This window comes from Lolium perenne, chromosome 2 (assembly GCF_019359855.2).
Source record: "Lolium perenne isolate Kyuss_39 chromosome 2, Kyuss_2.0, whole genome shotgun sequence".
NCBI classification, from domain to species: Eukaryota; Viridiplantae; Streptophyta; class Magnoliopsida; order Poales; family Poaceae; genus Lolium; species Lolium perenne.
In genome coordinates this window covers 197,419,445-197,431,251 of record NC_067245.2, presented here as the reverse complement: position 1 = coordinate 197,431,251, position 11,807 = coordinate 197,419,445, and the positions used below count along the sequence as shown (strand labels likewise).

At 47.0% G+C, this 11,807-nt stretch overlaps 1 long non-coding RNA gene across 4 annotated transcripts; it reads left to right on the top strand.

Annotated features, from left to right (window-relative positions):
• The first annotated feature begins 1,674 nt into the window (after positions 1-1,674).
• Positions 1,675-5,317, top strand: LOC127334329 (uncharacterized). Of its 4 annotated transcripts, none has more exons than XR_007872119.2 (7): positions 1,675-1,783; positions 1,899-2,564; positions 2,651-2,756; positions 3,348-3,408; positions 4,032-4,125; positions 4,238-4,296; positions 4,678-5,317. It is a non-coding gene; the product is annotated as an uncharacterized lncRNA (long non-coding RNA). The 4 variants fall into 4 exon arrangements; XR_007872118.2 differs by having other exon boundaries at positions 4,238-5,134; positions 5,246-5,317; XR_007872116.2 differs by having other exon boundaries at positions 4,238-5,317.
• The last annotated feature ends 6,490 nt before the right edge of the window (positions 5,318-11,807 follow it).

The following is an 11,807-nucleotide window of genomic DNA, read 5'->3' as shown; positions in this document are numbered from 1 at the left end:
ATGTTGCTATGTTATATGTGTCCATATTATATCTGTCTATCTGTCTATATTATACCTGTTTACTGTGTACAAAACATGTATAAAACCTGTATAATACACCAGGGAGCACAAAGTCGAGTATACCTGTACATTGTTCTGTGGCGCACCAAAATAGAATTTAGTGGCGCACCTATTTATGTGGCGCAGAAGATCCATATGCGCCACAAAACACCTTAATTCTGTGGCGCATGGTCCAGTGTGCCACAGAAACCCTATTTTTGTGGCGAAATTTCTGTGGCGCACCGTCCATGCGCCACAGAATCATGTTTTCGTGCGTCACTGATGAGGCTTTTCCTACTAGTGTCCATGTCAAGACGTATGAGCCAATTATCAGAGAAGCCAACATTGATTCATTTGCTTTTTGGGCGTATGTATGCAGTTCTGCATCTGAAAATACTACGCAATGAGACAAATCAGCCATTTCTTTAGCTGGAATTGTGCAGCTCAATTAAGAATGAAAAAAGATATATCGTCCATGTGCTCGATTTTCTGGTTAAAGTTATTTCATGCATTATTTGATTGGCCACCAGTCGCTGATAACTACTATATTAAAGCTTAACAATTTCGATTTTTCTCACAATTTTGAGGAGATTTGGGATTTAACATGGCACTAACACGTGTGTTAATTGTTAGTTAGGTTCCAGCTGATTCTTTTCTGTGTAGGGTTTGGTGCTATGTAGCATTTGGGTGGTGGTGTTCCGTCTTGATTTGCCCCATGTAGCGTATTGCCTTAGATTTTTGTTGGTACGTTTTCTGTGTGCTCTTAGCTGTGGCAGGTCTGCGTTCTGTCCCTTCTCTCTACACACGTGCCCCTTCTGGAAAAGTCCGTACCTTTCCGGAGAAAACTCGCTCCTCCCCTCCTCGCACCATTCCGGTTTGCCGCCGCAAACGCTAGCAATTCGGTCGCGCCGGCTGATGCTGCTTCCTCTCCGCCCATGGCCTTGGCAGTCGCCACAGCACAATCAAAACGCCAGCGAAACCAACCACCGCCCCCGCGGAGTGAGCTCGCGATCTGCCCCTGACAGACCCAACCACCTCTCTCTTCTCTTCCCGACGGGGATGCGCGGCCGGCGAGCCTACGACGGAGCACGGAGAGGAAGAAGATCTATGAAGTGCAAGCTCCACCCGTGCGCAACGCGCTCAGCGTCTGCGCTCCACCTCGTGCTCGCCGCCGAGCGCGATCGGGCGGCGCCGCCCGACGTCGTCCCGTTCCCTATATAGGATGATGGCCGCTCTGGGACTCCATCCTCGACCCACATGTCTGCGCCACGTATCCTCCCGCCGTACGCGTGCCCCAGCCGCTGTGACGAGGTGAGGACCTGCTCACCGTCCGGGACCTCTGCCCGTTTGCTGTTTCCTGTCTAGGCGCCCCGGCGAGCTTGCACTCATGGGGATGCCGTCCGAGATATGTCCTGTGCTGTTATCCGCATTGATTTTGCCACGGGCGACGCCTTCGTGTGCCGCTATGCGGGTTCTGGCACCGTCCCGCAGATGGAGACGGCCACAAGTATGCTCAGGAGTCCTCTACGCTCGGTTCACGAGCGGCGGCGGGCTCAGTGGACGGACCGGCAATCTGCTAAGGGACATCCTCTCCTACGTGGTCAACTTCAAGATGAAGTCCCTGCACACACCCCCCCCCCCCCCCCCCCCCCCCTGGATTCCCCCTCCTTCATATCCATAGATTGATCTTGCCCACCACATGTTCGTTCAAATGTCCAACAATTTGGGCATTGATGATTCCCGAGTGAGTTTTATGTTTACCATCTGTCGTTTATTGAATGTTTTGTTCTGATTCATTTAGATAGAGATAGTTTTAGATCTGATATTGATGGATATTATCTTTTAACGTTTTTGATCAGGTTGGGTAATTCTTTTTTGTCTGCAAGAGATGTAAGACACAAAAATGCTTTGCTGTCAGATATCTCCAGGGATTTGGCAAAAGGTATTTCAAGGAGAAAGCACTTAACTTCTGCTTTGAGAGGAGAGGTGCAGTCAAAGATGCCAATTTTAGTGTTGATCTGGTGCTAAATTCAGATTTAGGTGGCCTTGCAGTGCTGACAGTGATGGCTTCCTTCTTGGAACCGTGTCGTTCTGCTAGGCCACTTTTTTGGCACCTCCAAGATGCTGGTCACCACTGCCCTCAAGCGTCCAGGAAAGAGCAGCGGCGTTGACTGGATTGGCAACGCTGTCCTGCACCTTCGCTGCCTCTTTCACTTAGGAGCCAGTGAGCTAGCTCTTCTGAGTTGCATATCCAACAAAAAAAGAGCAATAAGCGGCCCCATGGTGAGCACGGGGACACGGAGGCTAGCAACGACCACAGGGTGAGCTGATGAGCTAGCTCACCACTGAGGTTGCTTTCAGATTTTCGCTGGTAAAAATGGTTGATGTGGATCTAGATGGGTTAATTAGATGTGGATTTAGGTGGTTATAAGGTAGTGAAGTTCATCAAGTGTGATAAGTATCTGGCAATACTAAGCATTATTTGTTTTCAGACGAGTCAATCCTATGGTCATTTCTTCAAGTAGGTATGGGTTGTTCGCTTCCACAGATACATATGTGATATGTCCCTAAGTCACACATGTTTCTGAGGTTGCATATTTGATGTTAACAGGTTATATGCATTAGGCGCATGGTTTGTAACTTCCAGCACAAAGAAAGCAATATTAGTGGATGGTGACAAGAAGGCTGGCGTGTCTGAGTTCATGGTGTTCAATAAGGTAAGGGTAGGCATGGTTTCCTTCTCTTTTATGGCAAAAAGATAGGCGATTTATGTTATTTTTCACACTCTAAAAGCCTTGGCATACAGATTAGTTAGTTCACTGATTCATGTGATTTTTCCTGCTCCAAAATATTCCTCATATAATCATGACAATGAAGCGCACATAATGTTTGTTTTGGTGGTTTCATTGTGTTCTCGGTTTGGATATTTATAAAATTTACTTATATATCCATTTTTACTTTGTAATTATGAGGCACTTGATTGCACAAGATGGGACCTTCTAGAAGAACTGATCACTCACTTGAAGTATTTTTGTATTAGCCAAATGTGATAGATTTTGCTGGGTTTTTTTTATTGTAATACGATAGTTGATGGTGCTTTCTAGAATAAGATGGAGAAAGGTCTGAGCACTCATGTAAAGTATATTACTATTAGCATTAAGATTCTGATAAGATAGAAGAAGTGAGCATTCACCATATGTTGATGTTACCATTCAGGTTCAATAGTAATAAGCTACAGTATGTTTAGTTTTATTAAAATAGTTCAGTTCATATTTCATTTGTATAATAAGAGTTTGTTTGTCCGGCAGGATGACTCCACATATTTATTTTAGTCTCAGAGAACAAAATGAATGGAGTCCTGACTAAAAGGTTGTCTTAACTGATTTTTCCTTCATCCTTTTACTTCAGAGCTTGTGCTCAAGACATGAGCCAGCAATATATAGCTTGATATTTTGGAACCAATGACCATTGTGTCTTTCCATATGAAATTATGTTATTGATTCCTTCAGAGTGTTGGTTCTTTCTATGTTTGTATGCCATGGAGAACCCAGATCAGCGAACAATTTGTTTGGTACCATTCTTTGTGTCCATGTTCTGTTTTTTTCTAATTTTTGTATCAACCATAGCACTGAGCTAAAATTCTACATTATTGTTCAATCGAGCACTGCAGAATAGCGGCTGACAACTGAGCCTAAATGACAGAAAAAGATTGCTTCTTCTCCGTAGACTAATAACTCTCGAAAGTTTATTGTTATCTGAGGCTTTTTCACTTCACCGGTAATTTCATAGGATTAAAATTTACATGTTTAATGGAAGAGAGGGACTAGAAAGGAACAAAAATTTAAATGACTTGCCTTTGGCATTGTGTGAAAGATTCCAGTAAGACAATGGATAATTCCCAAGAATGGTAGCCGATGTTTAATAGGAAATGAGATCTATGGCATGATGTAAACAAAATTTTGAATTACGGTATTTATTCATGGATTAAACAGAAATAGGAGATCAGGTCTATGGCGTGCTGGCACTAGCACTACTGAAGCAAGACAAGTGCAGGGCTCTCCATCAAGCAGACTGTCACCACCTTCGGTACGCTCCTGCCATCACACGCATTCTGCAGTGTTTCTTTTTTCGTTTCTCATGTGATCTAACATTTGAGCCTTAGTACGCTGAAGCTCGCATGATTTTATTGTGCTTGCAGAGAACAGAAAGTCCATGACCCCAATTAGGCGGCAGGGCAGGGGCGGCAGATTATGCCAGGTATTACCTAGGACATGGCAAAGGCCGTGCCTCGAGAGGGTCGTATTTGTGATTACTAGGTCCTTCTACACGACCATGTTGCCAGTTCATTTTGGACAAAACTCGAAGATTATAAGTTAGTATATTAGCCTTTTTTGAGCACTTAATTCAAAGTAATTGATTATTTAGGTCTAACGAGCAGTAAATGACTGTATAGCTTGGTTAATAACCAGTAGAGGTATTCTTGTGAAATAATTTTCTTAGCCATACATTTACAACAGCCTTTTAGCGTTTACTCTAGCATTTGAAAGGGCAACACAATTTATATTATGTTCTATGTCATACGGTTATGTAACGATGATGTTGTGGGCTTTGTGTTAACTGGTTATGGTACGATTTCAGTGGGAAGTTCCCTGTTACGGGTTAGAGCCCTGACAATATCTGATGGATTTCTTGAAGTAGTGGTTCTAAACTTGATCAGGAGGAAACAAGCCTAAAGTTGATATCTTCAGATCGTTGACTATGGTTGATCCAATACTAGAAGGATGAAAGAAGCTTTGCCATGGTTGGTTTCCTACTACTTTGTAGGAGGCGAGGAGTTCTTGAGAATTTACAAGGTTTATGATGAAACCACCTATATTGGTAGATGACCTACCAATTTACCTTGACAAGGACAATTCATAAGTAATATTGAGGATATTGTGGTGCCTCTTTGGTTTCAAATTGCAGGGGCCCTACATCAAATTGCTTCATTGTTTTCCAGTGTATACTTGCATTTAAATTAGCTCCAGTGTTCCCAGAAAAGCTTAGCTCTGTAGCCAAAGGACCATCAAAGCTACATAAGATTGTACACTAGAAGGTATAATGTTCCTTTCAGTGTCCAATTTATTTAGTGCAGATTTTAGCCATATATGAAGTAGTTTCCAGCAGCATAGAAGCTTTAGATTTTGATGTAGAATCAAATTGGCAGAGCTAGCATTCACATTCTTCAAACTTCAGGAGGAAGTTGCTTGAGAACAATGAAGATATCCACATTCTTCTATGATTTCAATTACTCTGTGATTTCAGTTAGCTTCAAAAAATTTATTGAGATGGAAATAAAACTGCATGCAATTTAATATGCAGCAAAGAACTGTGTCAATAAATAAATATACTTATATGCACTCAGAGTTGTAGCAACCTTAACTGATGTAAGAATGGATACCGAGTTGATCTTTCCACGGGAAGATGGAACTGATAAATACAACATCCAGTTTTATAGCGTTACTCCATAGCAGCCTGAAATTGACCAAACTTGAGCTTCATAAACTATAGAAAATAAATTCATGTGTTTCCCAATAATAAATCCCATTTTCTCTCGGGAGTTTAGGATATTGAAAGAGAAAATACCAGACTATAGCGGGTGGAACTGAACATATTTTGTTAAATCCATTCAGGTGCACTGATTTGCTTGATATGCGTCATGTCACGAATTTGGTAAACCAAATATAGAATATCCATTGAGGTATAAATTAAGCAAGTACCCTGCGACTTGTGTAGATTGGCAAAGTATTACATGTCCTCCATTTACCAAAAATCACCAGTACGGAGATGGGCTGCTAAGGGAATAGTGGACAACATATGGACAAGATTGTCTAGGGAATCAAATCACATAATTAGTAGAGAAATATAACATAAATAAGAGCAGGATGCGAGGACAAACAAAATAAGGAGAATGACTTAGTTGAGCATCTGCATACGCGATCAGGGAAGAAGAGTAAAACCCTTCATTATTCCGCTGGAAAGATAGACCTTGTGAGAGGTTGAGTAAGACATCCCCATGCCATGACCTAATATATACGACGCATTGTAATAAAATAAAAGCCTCCGGTTGGCCAACGACCATTGGTCAGATGATGGACGGCAAATTAGCTTGCTATTTGTGTCCGGGAGGAAAAACCTAAGATTAAGAGTGGGTCAGAAGGCAGAAGGTCGCCGCGCAGTTGCCGTTGCCGATGGTGTGCTGGCATAGTTGCATTGAAGAGAGTATATAAGTATATACTGAATAGAAGATAAAGTTTCAAGAAAAAATTGAAAAAACACATGGTGATTATGATGAGGGGGGCAGCTTGCATGTCTAAAGAATTCACTTAGTGGGTTGCTCCTATTTAGTTATTGTTATAGATATAAGGAAAGATTTTCAGCTATGGGTGTTATCTAGGCTTCTGACAGGTGTGAGTGAGTGGTCGTAAAGAGTAATATGTGTGCGTCGTTTGAATCAAATAATGTAATTCTTAACATGGAAGCTTTTCATATTTTTGAAAAATAGAGGGTAGCACATTCATTGATTTGAGCACTCTCGACTCTTGCATGTCAAAAGAAGGCAGTGCATTCATTCATTTGAGCACTCTCGGCAGTATATTCGTTGTTTTGATCACCGAAAGTCCAATCAGTAGAGGGAAACACAAAAATATTTCTTCCGAGAACAACACATGCTTGCAGGAAATTCACCATGGTGTGGCAGATTGAGAAAAATCAGGAAGTACATATAAGCTTGGGGAATATGACATGGTAACCTCCTTTCAGGTACTACTACAAGATGACATCTGAATGAGACCACTGGGGATAAGCAAGATGTCAAATATTTTTATACATTTTTAATCAGTGTTTCCTAACACACGCCCGGTAACCGTTGTAATTTAATATAAAAGCCTTATTTATGCTTCAACTACTGGCTACTTATAGGGCGCGGCGTGCCGCCGCGCCTGTAATTGCTAGTAGATACTATACCGTGTTGATCACTCGGATCTAGCAATGGAATCGTCCTGTAAAATTGCCACACAATGTTAATCGAGTGCTATCGGTAATAGGAGTTCCAAAGGTAGCCCTATACTTCAGTTTAGTCTTATTAACTGCTCACCGGTCACTAACAGGAGTTCCAAAGGTAGCCCTATACTTCAGTTTAGTCTTAGGGCATCTCCAGCGGCGCGACGCATTTCGGACGCCCAAATTGTCCGCGGGCGTTCGTTTGCGTCGCCTGGCGGACGGGGAAATGGTCATGTGTCCGTTTGCATCTAGGGTTGACTCCAGCGGGACGACGCATTTGGGCGCAGGCCAGAATTCAAAAAACGATGAAATAGCGTCGACTTTGCACGAAATTACAGCCGCAAATTGAGGCTGAAACAAGTTCATCACACTTTGCAGCTCGTACGGCGCTGTTGGGGGGATGACCCCCGGTATGCCAAAGGCATGCCAAACCGGATGGTTTGAGCCATCTAGATACCGGTTTAATGTTCATACCGAAGCATAAAGATAATAGTTTGGTTAAGTAAAGCCAGGCCGGTATCCCCAAGAGGGGTATACCGGAACCGGATGAAGAAGACACCGGGCTACCGGTAAGAAGAGCATGTCGGCAAGACTGGTCAAAGATTCTCTTCAGAGCTAGAGGACAAGGATGAGCTAAGCAAAGTGACTTTAAACGAAGCCCTGGCGCCAAAGAGGGGGATGACGCTGAAAGAAGCCGGAGGACGTCAGCCTCCCTGATTAAAGAAGACCCCAGCGTCATCTATGATTAAAGTAGCTTTGTAAAGTAGTTTGTCCAGTCAAAGATGCCATTAGGGTTTCTTGCCCTGTAAGCCACCCTCTCCCCTATATAAGGAGAGGGGGCACAACCCTTCGTAGGCGCGGTGAACCTTGTTACCAGAAACTTGTACCATGTTGAGATCAATGAAGATCGTGATCTAGAGCAGAGTTCTTTCTTGTGTGTTTCTTCTTGTATCCTTGCCTTTGGCTGAGTTCTTGAGGAAAGCATCCGGAAGTTCATCCCATCTAATCACAAACCCTCCCCCGAATCCTTTTGCGCCCATTCGGCCCCAACTCAAGCCATCCCATGGCATCTGCTTGTTCGCCACGACGACAGTTGGCGCCCACCGTGGGGCATGAAGTGGCGCTTGCTGGAGTTCACATTCGGGCGGGCATCCTCGACGTCGTCGGCCAGCGTACGTTGTCCGCGCTGGTGCAGCGCATCTACGCCATGGACTTCATCAACGACAACGCGGGCTGCTTCGCCAACTGCGGCGTCTTCTCCAGGAACGGCCGCATCATCGAGTTCGGCAGCCACCGCGTCTACTTCGGCACCGTTCCTGTGCGCCAGCGCCCCTCGCCGGTGCTGGTGGCGCCGGATCCGCCAAGGTGGCTACATGCAGGCTGCGCACCCGGCAGCGTGGAGGTGATGATGGCAGGCGTGGTCGGCGCCGGCAAAGAAGCTATGGAAGAAGGTGTTGGGCGTGCGGCTTCAACCCGTGCGGCCAAGCCACCGCTCGAGCGCGACGCAGGCGCTGCGGGAGCATCGGCCGCGCTACCGGAGACACCGCTCCAAGCGGCGATGAGCATCCTCGCCACGCCCATCGCGCAGAACATCGACCCGGCAGCAGCTCAGGCGGAGCTGGAGGCGCAGCGCCAGAAGATGCTCGAGAGCGGCAATGACGTCGTCAGGGCGCAGCGCGAGCTGAACCTAACCATACGTGAGTACAACGCTGCCCATGGCTTTGCTTCTGTTAGCGCTCATGCTGCTAGGGTACCGGAGAACCGGCTTAAGGCTCGCAATCTAGATCAGGATCTGCGTAAATAAATTCATGCCGGCAAAAGCACCTCTGCATCTGTGAGCATTGTAGAGAAGCCTAAGTACAGTAGCCCGGATAAAACTATAAAAGCTGCTAAAGCTGCTGTACAGCTATGTGAATCGCTTTCCGGGGACGCTCTGGCAAAACAACAAGAGCGTGTCCGGGAGCTACTTGAAACTATCGAGCAGCAGAACGCTGAGCAGCTTGATAAGCTGAACAAAGCCGTGGCTTCAAAATCCGCGCGTTCAACAAGGAATGCCGGTAGCAAGTCCCATGGGCAGGCCTCGTCCCCCCATCCGGACAGAAGAAGAGAAAAAGAGATGAATGCGCAGCAGATGACTGTGTACGATCCAGTTCTTGCCGGAAAACAACAAGCCGGGCAACACGATGCCGGTAGAAAAAGCCAAGGGGCAAACAGAGGCTACGCCAAAGAAGGCTATGCCGGAAACAATCATGCCGGTAGACATGAAACCGGGTAAAATTATCGAGCTGCAAGGGCAGCGTATGATGAAGAGGAAATGGATCCCCCGAGGTACCGGCAGGCAAGGGCCGCGGTACCGGAATGTTATGATGAAGCTGATTCCACAAGACCGGCAGCATACCGGAACCCATTGGGAGAACGCTTGGGAGAAAGATACCTGCCAGAACGGGATGCGAGGCACCGTCTGGACAGAGTATATTTGTCGGAAATGATCGAGGCAGAAGGTCCTCCGGGCCCAAAGTGTTTTGGTCCAAGGATCATGAAAGAGGGGCCACCGGTTCGCAACTTCCAGTTGCCCCGTGACACAAAAACATACGATGGCACCACGAAGCCGGAAGACTGGCTCGCGGATTATGTGACCGCGGTATACGTCGCTGGTGGCGGAGGAACCGTAGCAGGAGGAGGAAACCGGCGTTGGGCCGTGAGAATCATACAATCATTCTTGGTGGGACCGGCAAGAATCTAGCTGAACAACTTGCCGGCAGGAAGCATAAACGGTTGGTTGGACTTTGAGGAAGCTTTTGTGAGCAACTTCAGCAGCACCTACCGAAGGCCAAACAGGCCGCAGCAGCTCGCTCTGTGCATACAGCGCCCGAATGAAACAGACCGGGACTACCTGGCCCGGTGAAACACCACAAGGAACTCCTGTGAAGGGGTGATAGAGGCGCAAGCCATTGCTTGGTTTAGTAGTGGGTGCAGAAGAGGTTCGCCGCTGTGGCAAAAGCTGCAGCGGAACATGTCGACAACGCTGGCGGAAATGATACGCGTGGCGGATAACTATGCGTTGGGAGACCCAATGCAGCCGGCAGTGCAACCTGAGCCGGAACAATCAAACCCGCCACAGCAGCGCCAAGAGCAACACCGGGATAACCGGAACAACAAAAGAAGGGAAGATTTCCCGGATCGAAGGTACGGTCCGCAGCAAGTTGCTGCTGTACAAGAAAACTCTGAGGCCAGCGGCAGTCAGAGGCAAAGAACCGGATCGCAGCCATGGGCGGGTCCAAAGAAACAGTGGGTCGAAAAGAAACCCTGGGGCCAGAAAAAGAACTGGCAAGAACCCGCGAAGTACACCATGGAGGCTGCCATGGACCAACCTTGCCGGTGGCACACACCGAATCCGGCCCACCCGTCAAACCATCTGACGAAGGACTGTACCTGGACCAAGTACTTGATGCTGAAGGGAGCAGCGAAAGATGCACAAGCACAAGGGTGCTCCACCATGCAACCACCATCCCAAGATATGCTACGACAGCAGCCGCTACCACCACCACCACCGCTTACCGGGGCAAACGCTTTACCGGTACAGCCAAACCGACAGCAGTATCAGCAAGTTAACCAGGTGGGAGAAGGCAATGGCCAACCGCCTCCACCGGTACCTTTGGGCCGGAATGTTTACCATGACCCAGATATGTGCTGCGTTGTGTTCGTCACTGAGCCAACCGACAGACAGAGCTTACATCGCCGTTCTATGGAAGTAAACGCGGTGATGCCGGCAGTGCCAAAATACATGTTGTGGTCTGATCAAGAGATATCGTGGTCGTTCAAGGATCACCCCAAGATCATGCCTAACCCGGGTGGCTATGCTCTTGTCTTGGACCCAATCATGCAAGGGCCAAACACTCGAGTCAAGTTCATCAAGGTGCTGATAGACAATGGGAGCAGCATAAACATCATGTACCGGCACACCATGAACATGCTGGGCATAACAGAAAACATGCTTCAGCCAACTCGTACAACTTTCCATGGAATCGTTCCGGGCCTGTCCTGCGCACCGGTTGGAAAAGTCCGGGTGGATGTGTCATTTGGAGGACGTGACAACTGCCGGGTTGAAAACCTTGAGTTCGAGGTGGACCTAGATAGTCCTTATCATGCGTTGCTGGGGAGACCGGCGTTGGCTACTTTCATGGCCTCAACTCACACAGCGTATCTCAAGATGAAGATGCCGACACCTCGTGGACCCTTAACTGTGGTGGGAAACTACAAAGTCTCACTGGAAACAGCTTCCGCCGGATCAAACCTGGCAGAATTGCTGGTGATCGCAGAGGAGAATAGGAGGATGCAAACTGCTGTTGCGCTGGCTCAGTCCTCACAGCTGAGTTTAGCGGCGATGAGTGCAAACCTGGGCACACCGGCGTTCAAGCCGACAAAAGAAACAAAGGACATTGTGCTGGACCCGGCTTACCCTAAGCGCACCGTTCGTATCGGTGCCGGCATGAATGAGGCATAGGAAAGCGCGCTCGTCAGCTTCCTCCGTGAGAATCGGAATATTTGCCTGGTCTACTGATGACTTGGTGGGGGTTCCGAGGGAGCTGGCTGAGCACTCATTAAATTTGCGGAAAGATGCAAAGCCGGTAAGGCAGCCGCTGCGCCGGTTTGCTGAAGACGGGAGAAAGATCATTGGAGAAGAAGTGACAAAGTTACTGGTTGCCGGCTTCATCGTGGAAGTATTG